The sequence below is a fragment of the Furipterus horrens genome, unplaced genomic scaffold (assembly GCF_987537825.1).
Source record: "Furipterus horrens unplaced genomic scaffold, mFurHor1.1.pri manual_scaffold_12, whole genome shotgun sequence".
In the NCBI taxonomy this organism is placed as follows: domain Eukaryota; kingdom Metazoa; phylum Chordata; class Mammalia; order Chiroptera; family Furipteridae; genus Furipterus; species Furipterus horrens.
In genome coordinates this window covers 60,871,584-60,882,481 of record NW_028327182.1, presented here as the reverse complement: position 1 = coordinate 60,882,481, position 10,898 = coordinate 60,871,584, and the positions used below count along the sequence as shown (strand labels likewise).

The window sequence follows — 10,898 nt, the reverse complement described above, 5'->3', positions numbered from 1 at the left end:
TGAATGCTAATACAAAATGCATTTCTTTGTCTACCTTGGCATACATGTGTCTACATTTCATTGGAGTTTTTCTGATACTATATACCTTTTAACTTTTTAATCATGAATTTAAAAATATTTTAAGTAAAGTTTTTGCTCTTCAAAATGAATTCATTTTAGTCCGGCCAAGATGGAGGTCTAGACTGACACACTCCGTCTCCCTCCACAACTAAGAAGGAATACAACTACCGCAAAACCAGCAATAACCAGAAGTCCCAGAAAATAAATGGAAGTCCAACATATGAAGTTATAAACAAGTGGTGCTCATCTGGACAGGTAGGAGAGGCAAAGCTGGGATGGAGAGGTCAAGTTGTGCTGGTGGCGGCAGCTGCAGTGATCGGCCGTAGGACTGCAGTAAGCACAGATGCCCGTATTTAAGGGGAGGCGAGAAACTTCTGGGAGCACCTCTAACTGCAGACCAAACCTGTCAGTTCATGATTCCAATGCCGGGGAAGGCAGATGCCCATTGCCTCAGACTGTGAGGTTCAGAGGGCGTGGGGACAGAGGAGGAGGCTCCCGGTCTCACAGCAGAGAGAGAACAACAGGAATCCATCTTGGACCCGCACTCCCACACAAAGTGCCACAGTGTGGTGAGAAGGATCACCCGCTATTGACGAGTGAATAAGAGGTGTGACAGCCCCACCCAGGAAGCAAAAATCTGCCAAAATTGCAGGGATAATGATAGAGATCCCAATCACGCAGCTGACCAGAAAGCAAATACATGAATTAACAGATGAACAGATACCTTTCTGAGGCTCAGTTCAGAGCTATAGTGATAAGATAGCAGTTGGGGAAGGAAATAGACTTACAGGTCCAAGAAGCAGAGAGAGTTCCAGAAAAACTGGACCTAGGGAGAACCACACCAAAACACATTATAATCAAAATGTCAAAAATTAAAGATAAGGAGAGAATCTTAAAAGCAGCAAGAGAGAAGAAAATAATTATGTACAAAGGGGTTTCAATTAGACTATAGGCTGATTTCTCAACGGAGACTCTGCAGTCAAGAAGGGACTGGCAAGAAATATTCAAAGTTATGAAAATCAAAAACCTACAGCCATGATTACTCTATCCAGCAAAGCTGTCATTCAGAATAGAAGGGCAGAGAAAGTGCTTCCAGGACAAAGTAAAACTGAAGGAGTCCATTAGATCCAAACCACTGTTATATGAGATGTTAAAGGGACTTGTTTAGAAGAAGGAAGATCAAAACTATGAACATTAAAATGAAAACTGTATCACAACAACCAACAACAGAAGCTAGGGAATTGAAGCAAAGACAAACTAAGTAGGCAACGGGAGTAGAAAAGAATTATAGGTATGGGGAACATATAGGGGGAGGTCAGCGGAGAGGGGGAAGGGGGAAAAGGGAGGGAGATGATGCAGAAATTAGAAGCATAGTAGAAGAAAATGAGGCAGACAGAAAGATGTTGAGAAGAATTACATGCACAACTAATGGGCATGGACTAAAGGGGCGGACAACTGGAGCAAAGAGGGGTCATTGGGTGGAGGGGAGCAGAGGGAAAGGAAATTGGGACAACTGTAACAGCATTATCAAAAAAATAATTAAAAAAATATTGCAAAAGCCATGGAAATGCACTTCTCAGCTCTACTTCATGAGAAGTTGCTGTGAGCACATAGCTAACAGACAGCCCAGCTGCCACCCATATTGGATCTACCACAATATGAAACACTAATGTCACACATCCCTCAGGCTTCTCCAGTCAGGGAATGAGCAGGGGATAGGGGACTAGCAAAGACCCATCCTGCAGGTTCACAGAACTCCTCCAGAGAAAAATTTGGCTCAGGAACTCCCCATCATCATGGCCAAACTCTCTTAGGACTTTACCAGTATTAGAGACTCTTCCTTCTCTTATTTCAGAGCTGCTATGCCTGTCCTATAGGGTGAAGCCTCTACTACCTACTCCTGCTCTCTGCTTTCTATTATTTTCAAGCATTTCCTCCAATAAATCTCTTGCTTGTCTAATCCTTTTTGACTGTCTACTTCTCAGAGTACTCAAACTGACACACATACTATGTTGAAATACAGAGCTGCTAAAAAGGCATATATATAATATGATATGCATATGTATATGTGCACACATATGTACATAGATATACATAGGTATATAAATATATTGACTGAAAAATAATTAGCTAGATAGATAAATAGATTAACCCAAATGTCAGCAGCACAGTGACAGCAGCAGGACAACAGTAAGCACAGTAATCCGTATTTAAGAAAAGGCGAGAAGCGCCTGGGGAGCACCCCTGGCTGCAGACCAGACCTGTCAGCTTGCGATTCCAAAGCCGGGGAAGACAGACCCCTATTGCCTTGGACTGTGAGGCCCGGTGGGGGTGCGGGTGGAGGAGGAGGCTCCCAGTCTCTCAGTGGAGACTGAATGGCAGAAATCCATCTTGGACCCCCACCCCCGTAGAAAACCCCCAGTTGTGACGAGTGCACAGGGCTCCACCCCCTATAGTGTAGGAGGTGTGAAAGTCCTGCCCAGGAAGCAAAGGTAAATACAAAACTGTTCAGGATGGCACAGATCATGATAGATATCCCAGTGATGCAGCTGACCAGACAGCAAATTTCTAATCTAACTAAGCAGCAGATAGGAAATCTTTCTGAGGCACAGTTCAGAGCTTTGCTTATAAAAGTGTTTACACACCTAACAGCAGATCTTAAACAAGAGAGGGAAGGAATGAAGGCTAGTCCTGCTGAAATGAACAAAAGCACATATGAAACTAATGGTGAGGGAAAGAAAACCAGGGATCAAATCAACAAATTGGAACACAGGGAAGGAACAGTCAACCAGTGCAGAAAGGAAATGAGAAATGAGGAAAATGAGGAGAGGCTCAGAAACTTATCGGACAGCTATAAGTGGGCCAACATCTGAATCATAGGGTTGCCAGAAGGTGAAGAAGAAGAACTAGAAATGGATAAATTATGTGAAAAAATAATGAAGCAGAACATCCCTAACTTGGGGAAGGAAATAGACTTACAGGTCCAGGAAGCACAGAGAGTTCCAAAACAACTGGACCCAGGGAGAACCACATCAAAACACATTATAATCAAAATGTCAAAAATTAAAGATAAAGAGAGAATCTTAAAAGCAGCAAGAGAGAAGAAGAGAATTACATACAAAGGGGTCCCAATAAGACGTTCAGCTGATTTCTCAAAAGAAACTCTGCAGGCAAGAAGGGACTGACAAGAAATATTCAAAGTAATGAAAAGCAAAAACCTACAGCCACAATTACTCTATCCAGTGAAGCTGTCATTCAGAATAGAAGGGCAGAGAAATTGCTTCCAGGACAAAGTAAAGCTGAAGGAGTTCATCAGATCCAAACCACTGTTATATGAAATGTTAAAGGGACTTGTTTAGGAGAAAGAGGATCAAAACTATGAGTATTAAAATGAAAACTGTATCACAACAACCAACAACAGAAGCTAGGGAACCAAAACAAAGGCAAACTAAGTAGGCAATGAGAGTGGGGAAAGAATTATAGGTATGGGGAACATTATGGGGGGAGGTCAGCAAGGAGGGGGAAGGGGGGAAAGGGAAGGAGGTGGTACAGGAATTAAGAAGCATAGTAGGAGGGAGTGGAATAGATAGGAAGATGTTGAGAAGAACTATATGCACAACCAATGGACTAAGGGGGTGGGACAACTGGAGGGAGGGATGCAACTGGGTGGAGGAGAACAAAGGGAAAAGAAATTAAGACAACTGTAACAGCATAATCAATAAAGCATATTTTAAAAAGTGAATTCACTTTAAATGTAACACATTTATTTCTTATTTTTATTTTATATAAAATAACTACGAAGAATACATAATATAAAATTGCCCCAGGGGCGTGTGTGTGTGTGTGTGCGTGCGTGCACGTGCGCACCCTTATAGTCAATCAACACTGTTGTGATAGAACAAGAAATAATAATGGAAGAAGCAACACAATAATACTTATACAATGAACAAGAAAACAAGTATCTTTGAATTGTTTTGATATTTAAATTTATAACATTTATGTGGTAATAATCTACAAAATTCCTTTTACCTCCTTTTATTTTGGTACTAAGGTGGCCTTTGACACTGAAATATTATTTAATGTACTCTGTATTACTCTATGGCAATAACAAATTTATATGTAAAGCTGTCTTGCCTCAGAATAGCACACACACAGATAGTTAATCAAGCTCAAAACTCTTTCTTAATGATCTCACCTGTAGGCCTTTATGGGTCAATCATTTCTGTTATTGCATTTTTCCAAAATTTAGGAAAGATACACCTTCACTGAAGGGTTTTGTCGCATTGAGAACTAAATCAGAATTATTATCTGTAGCCCATTCATTTTAAAAATAGAAAACTAAGGCTTACCTTGGCTTGCATATTATTTTAAGGCAACAAATGGCAATAATTCAATGGCTTATTTCAATATATGTGTCACTCTCATCCTAACAAGTCTACTGCAGTAAAAAGCGATACTGACTCCAGATTTTTTTCTAAAGAACCCTGATTTCTAATATGGTGTCCATTGACCCCATATGAACACCCATACTTGTCAAATTAGATATCTTGTTCTTTGCACAGAATAATAAAATGTGATTATAATCAATGCCAATCTCTTCTAAAGTTCTGTATTACTTTATTATATGAATTTTTAATCTATTTTGGAATATGAACCTTTTCCCCTCTCTGCTTTGTATCTTTTTATTGTTTCTCAAAGTGAGCAAAGAAGGAAATATTATAGCAATAAAACATTTTAAAAGCCATTCATTTCAACCACCTTATTTTTAATGACAGAACAATGATAACAACAACAATCAAAATTAACCAAGGTCATAACCAAAGGAGTTAGAAAATATCCTCTTCTACACATTCTCCCTTTTCACCCTTTACTGAAGCAGAGTCTTGGGCCCAAACATGACAAAGAGGTGTTTATGGACTTAGCCAAGGCCCTTGTTACTTTACCCAAATGATCTCATGTAATCCTTAAAATAGCCCATAACAGATGTGGCAGCTGGACTGAAAAATAAAATAATTCGCCCATAATTAATAAATTAACACTGAGAACTCACCGCGTCCTCCGAGAGGGAGGAGGCCAAATGGTGCTGCTGGTGCTGCTGCTGCCTTGACTGCTGATACTCCAGGGCTGGAAGGGTGGTTCCTATTCGCACCGTCGCCAGCCAGAGACGAAGGGAAAAAATCCCAGCAGCCATTGCTGATGCTGGGTTCAGAGGCTGCATCCGACTCAGCCACAAGGAAAATGGATTCAATTTGCATTTCTCCCTCCTTTCAACAGCTTTTCTTGGTCTCAGCATGGGTGTCCAGGGCAGCGGCTGAGGAGACCTTACCGAGGAGCACCATGCAGTAGATGCTGAAACATCGCACTCCAGGATAAGAAATAGTACCATGGCAGCGCCGGTGTGAAAGGAATTAAAAAACAATAGACTCCATTTAGAAAGGAACAATGTCCAAGAAAGGGCACAATGAGGGTGAGAAGCCCGAGGCGCTCATTGTTGCCCTTCAAGCTGCCAATGAAGACCTCAGGACCAAGCTCACAGACATCCAGATAGAGCTGCATCAGGAGAAGTCCAAGATGGATGAAATCAAAGCCAAGGACAGGATTATCTTTTCCCTGGAAAAGGAACTGGAGACAAAGACAGACTATGTACAGAAACTCCAACTGCAGAAGGAAGCTTTGGATGAGCAGCTCTTTCTGGTCAAGGAGGCAGAGTGTAACATGAGCAGTTCGAAGCAGGAGATTCCGGGGAGAGCGGGAGACAGCTCTGGGCTCTGCAGCAGTCCTGATTTGCGAAGAAATCAAAAGAGAACAGCTGAATTGAATGCCACTATAAGAAAATTAGAAGAGAGGAATACCTTGCTTGGAGATGAACAAAATGAATTGTTAAAATGCATGTGGGAAACTGAAAAACAATGTAAACCTCTTTTGGAAAGGAACAAGTGCCTCGCGAAGAGAAATGATGAACTCATGCTGTCTTTGCAACGCATGGAGGAGAAACTGAAAGCCGTTACCAAGGAAAACTCAGAAATGAGAGAAAAAATAACAGCTCATCCACCCCTGAATAAATTAAAATCTCTGAATGACCTTGATCAAGCTAATGAAGAACAGGAGACAGAGTTTCTAAAACTTCAAGTCATTGAGCAACACAACATTATTGATGAGCTCACCAGGGACCAAGAAAAGCTCATCTGCAGGAGAAAACATAGAAGAAGTTTAAAGCCGATTAAGAGGCCTGTTTTGGACCCATTTATTGGTTATGACGAGGACTCCCTGGACTCAGAGACATCATCCATGGTATCATTCAGAACAGACAGAACACCAGCAATTCCTGATGATGACTTAGATGAAAGTTTGGCAGCTGAAGAATCTAAGCTACAATTTTGACGATTAAAGAAAGAATACCAGGCCCTCCAAAGAGCATACGCCCACCTCCAAGAGCAGACTGGAGGCATCATTGATGTTGAAAGAGAGGCCAAGGCTCAAGAACAGCTCCAAGCAAGGGTGCTAAGGTATAAAGCCAAAATTGAAGATCTGGAAGCAACTCTGGCTCAGAAAGGGCAGGATTCACACTGGGTAGAAGATAAACAACTTTTCATTAAGAGAAACCAGGAGCTTTTAAAAAAGATAGTAAAACAGGAGGCAGAAAATCACCAGTTACAACAGGAACTGCAGGATGCCAGAAACCAGAATGAGCTTCTGGGGTTATGAAACCTAGAGCTAGAAGAAAGAGAGAGATGGTCCCCTCCATTTAATCTACAAATTCACCCATTCTCAGATGGTGTGAGTGCTCTCCAGATCTACTGTATGAAAGAAGGTGTCAAGGATGTGAACATCCCTGATCTCATAAAGTAGCTTGATATCTTGGGTGATAATGGAAATTTGAGAAATGAAGAACAAGTGGCCGTTATTCAGGCCAGCACAGTGCTGTCTCTGGCAGAGAAGTCGATCCAGCAAATCGAAGGAGCAGAGGTGGCCCTGCACCAGAAAATTATGGAATTAGAAAGTGACATGGAGCAATTTTGCAAAATCAAAGGCTATCTGGAAGAAGAACTAGACTATAGAAAGCAAGCTCTCAACCAATCATATATGAGAATCCAGGAACTAGAAGCTACTTTGTACAATGCTCCGTAGCAAGAAACTGTTATCAAGTTTGGTGAATTAGTAAGTGAGAAACCGCAAGAGGAGCTGAGGACTGCAGTCAAGAAGTTTTGATGGCAGATGCTGAGGAAGAGCAGAGAGTATGACAGTCAGATTCTTCAGGAGAGAATGGAGCTCTTACAGCAAGCCCATCAGAGAATTCGTGACTTAGAAGATAAAACGGACATCCAGAAAAGACAGATAAAGGACTTAGAAGAAAAGATTAACCGAAAACACGGATAAGACCCAGAAAGACAAATGCTTCTAAACTTTCAAAGATGGCAGACATGTTTACAGTAGGGAGAGAGAGATCAAAATCTAAGAACTACCCTGTAGCCAGGAGTACAACTGTGCATTTTAAAGCCATTATTCAAGGTTTCTTACTTGACAGTTCCTACACGACCCTGTTGAAAATCTACAATATATGCTGCATTTAATGAAACATGTATGTGTCAAACCAGAAGACAAGAACTATAAACATATATTGTGTAAAGAAAAAAAAAATCAGCACTGGAAACAGTTTCAGCATATCACAGCAAAGATGTGTCTTGTGTATGGAACCAAAGTTACAAAGAAACATTCTACCCCTGCTGTGCCAGGGATGTGTGTGTATCATTTTAATGTAACACCACACCTCGTGGAAACACTAGTCCTGAAATAAACATCCTTTTAAAAATCAAAACAAACAAACAAAGGTGGGTGGAAATGAAGAACGAGGAATACCTATGAGGAACTATTTACAATAAAATGTTTCATTTGAAAAAAAAAGGAATTTACACTGAGAGAGAGAGAAACATCAATGTGAGAGAGAAACAATAATTGGTTGTTTCGCATACATGCCACACTGGGAATAGAACCCATAATCTAGAATGACCTGACAACAGGAGAGATTAAAAGAACAGAAATGCCTTTTGGTCAAGATGGTGGCATAGGTAAACATGGCTTACTTCCTCACACAACCACATCAAAATTGCAACTACAATATAGAACAACCATCACTCAGAAACATCAGAAAACAAGTTGAAAGGAAGTCTGACAACTATGGAATTAAAGTATACACAACCATCCAGACTTGTATAAGGGGAGGAGATGCAGAATGAGCTAGTCCCATATCAGCATGTGGTGGATACAAATTTGAGATGGAAAGCTTAGGAGTGAGGAGTCCTAGACCCACACATAGCCCATCCCAAGATTCCAGTGCCAGGAAGATAAGTCCCAATAACTTTTGGCTGCAAAAACAAGTAGGTAATGAGTTGGTGGAAGAAACTTTTGAAGTCCCAAGCAGTTCCCCTTAAATATTCCACAAATGGACTTCTTAGACTCACTCCCTCTGAGCTCTAACACCAGAATAGCAGCTTAAAGGGCATCAGTGACATACAGGGAAGAATAGAAGTCCCTGGCATTAAGGTGTGAGCTGTGAGGCAGCTTTCTCCCTGACAGAAAGGTGAGCAAAGGTCATTGTCCATTTTCTGAACCTTCTCTCAATAATGCCAAAGAGCTGGCAGGTGAGTGTCATACCTGAGACTCCATCACCCTAGCTCACACTGTTTACCCTACCCTGGAGACCCCCTGAGACTCTACCTCACCCAATTAACAGGCACAAAAATTAACCGTGACTTTTCCATATGAATGTCTGTTCTTGGCTCATGCTTCACAACTTCTTAAATCCTATTAAACAAGCAACAGCCAGCTTCAGTAAGTGCCCAGATCTTGTCTCTTTTGCTAAGTAGCTCCAGGCCTGGCACTAGTAGCAACCAGCTTTGATTTACAGCTTGCTCATGCCTTGGAATCTCCAAGTCAAATACAAGTAGCAAACATCTCAGGTTGCTTTATAGCTCATGAAGGGTGGCCCCGGGCAGAACACGGGCAAGAGTGGGGAGGCACCTGACCTTGAACTGCACCACCTGGGAAACCCTAGGGCCAGTGCACCCAGTGGGCAGCTACAGACCACATTGGAGTACCACCACCCTGCCACTGCACAGCTGATCTTCCACTGAGGGCAGAGATTGGTGGTCAGTTGTCATAGCCAGTCCTTGCAACTGACTGGCCTGAGTAAATCCCTTCCATTGAACTTCCAACAGCAACCAAGGCTTAGCTACAAGAGGCAGATGTACTCAGCCCACACAAAGGGTGTACCTTGAGTACCCAGTTTGGGTGATGGGGGGGTGCTGTGCCACTGGATCCTACAGGACACCTATTACATTAGGCCATGTTACCAAGATAGGGAGTCATAGCAGCACACTCTACTGTATAGAATCAAACACAGGGAGGCAGCCAAAATGAGAAGATAAAGAAACGTTCCCAAATAAAAAAACAGATCAAAACTTCAGAAAAAAACACTAAGCTAAATAGAGATAAGCAATATATCAAATGCAGAGTTCAAACACTGGTTGTAGGATGCTCAAGGAAATTAATGAGGACCTCAGCAGCTTAAAAAAATTCCAGTCAGAAACAGGATACACAAATTGAAATAAAGAACAATTTACAGGGAAACAGCAGTGGAGTGGATGAAGCTGATAATCAAATCAATGATTTGGAACATAAGGAAGCAAAAACCACCAATCAGAACTACAAGAAGAAAAAAGAATAACAAAACAAATAAGGATAGTGTAAGTAGCTTCTGTAACAACTTGAAGACATCCAACATTCACATGATAGGGGTGCCAGAAGGAAAGGAGAAGGTGCATAAAATTGGAGATCTATTTGAAACAATAATGAAAGGAAACTTCCCTAATTTGATGAAGGAAATAGACATGCAAGACCAGGAAGCACAGAGAGTACAAAACAAGATGGATGTAAATAGGCCCACTCCAAGACACATCTTAATTAAAATGCCAAAGGTTAAAGATAAAGAGAGGGTCTTAAAAGCAGTAAGAGAAAACAGCTGGTTATCTACAGAGGAATTCCCATTAGACTGTCAGCTGACTTCTCAAAAGAAACTTTACAGGCTTCAAAGGATTGGCAAGAAATATTCAAAGTCACGAAAAGCAGAGACCTACAGCCAAGATTCCTCTACCCAGCAAATATATCATTTAGAATTGAAGGGCAGATAGATAGCCTCCCAGATGAGAAAAAAAATAAAGAAGTCTACTATTACCATATTATTATTATATGAAATGTTAAAAGTGTTCATTTAAGAAAAAGAGGAAGATAAAAACTATGAGCAATAAAATGGCAATAAATATGTATTTATCAACAATTGAATCTAAAAAACAAATTAAGCAAACATGAAGTACAGAGACAGAATCATGGATATAGAGAGCATATTATTGATTGCCAAATGGGAGGGAGTGTGGGGGAAAGGGGGAAGAGAGGATTCAGAAGTATAAATAGGTAGTTACAGAATAGCCAGCCATGGCGATATAAAATACAGTATAGAAAATGGAGTAGTCAAACATCTTTTACGCACAACTAATGGACAACAACTATGATGTGAGGATTGCCTGAGGGAGTGGGGGATGCTGGGTGGAAGGGGAAAAGAGGTAAAAATTGGGACAACTGTAACAACATTATCAATAAAATATAGTTATAAATAAATATCATATTTTTCACACTATAAGACGCACCTGACCATAAGATGCACCCAGGTTTAGAGGAGGAAAATAAGAGAAAAAATATTATGAACCAAATGGTGTACTAAAATATTTAATAAAATATAACAGAATAATATTTCAACCATGTAAAGTGGACAGCAGTCAACAGCA

At 40.9% G+C, this 10,898-nt stretch overlaps 1 pseudogene; it reads left to right on the top strand.

Moving 5' to 3' along the window:
- The first annotated feature begins 5,502 nt into the window (after positions 1 to 5,502).
- On the top strand, positions 5,503 to 7,653 carry LOC149996275 (janus kinase and microtubule-interacting protein 2 pseudogene; annotated as a pseudogene).
- The last annotated feature ends 3,245 nt before the right edge of the window (positions 7,654 to 10,898 follow it).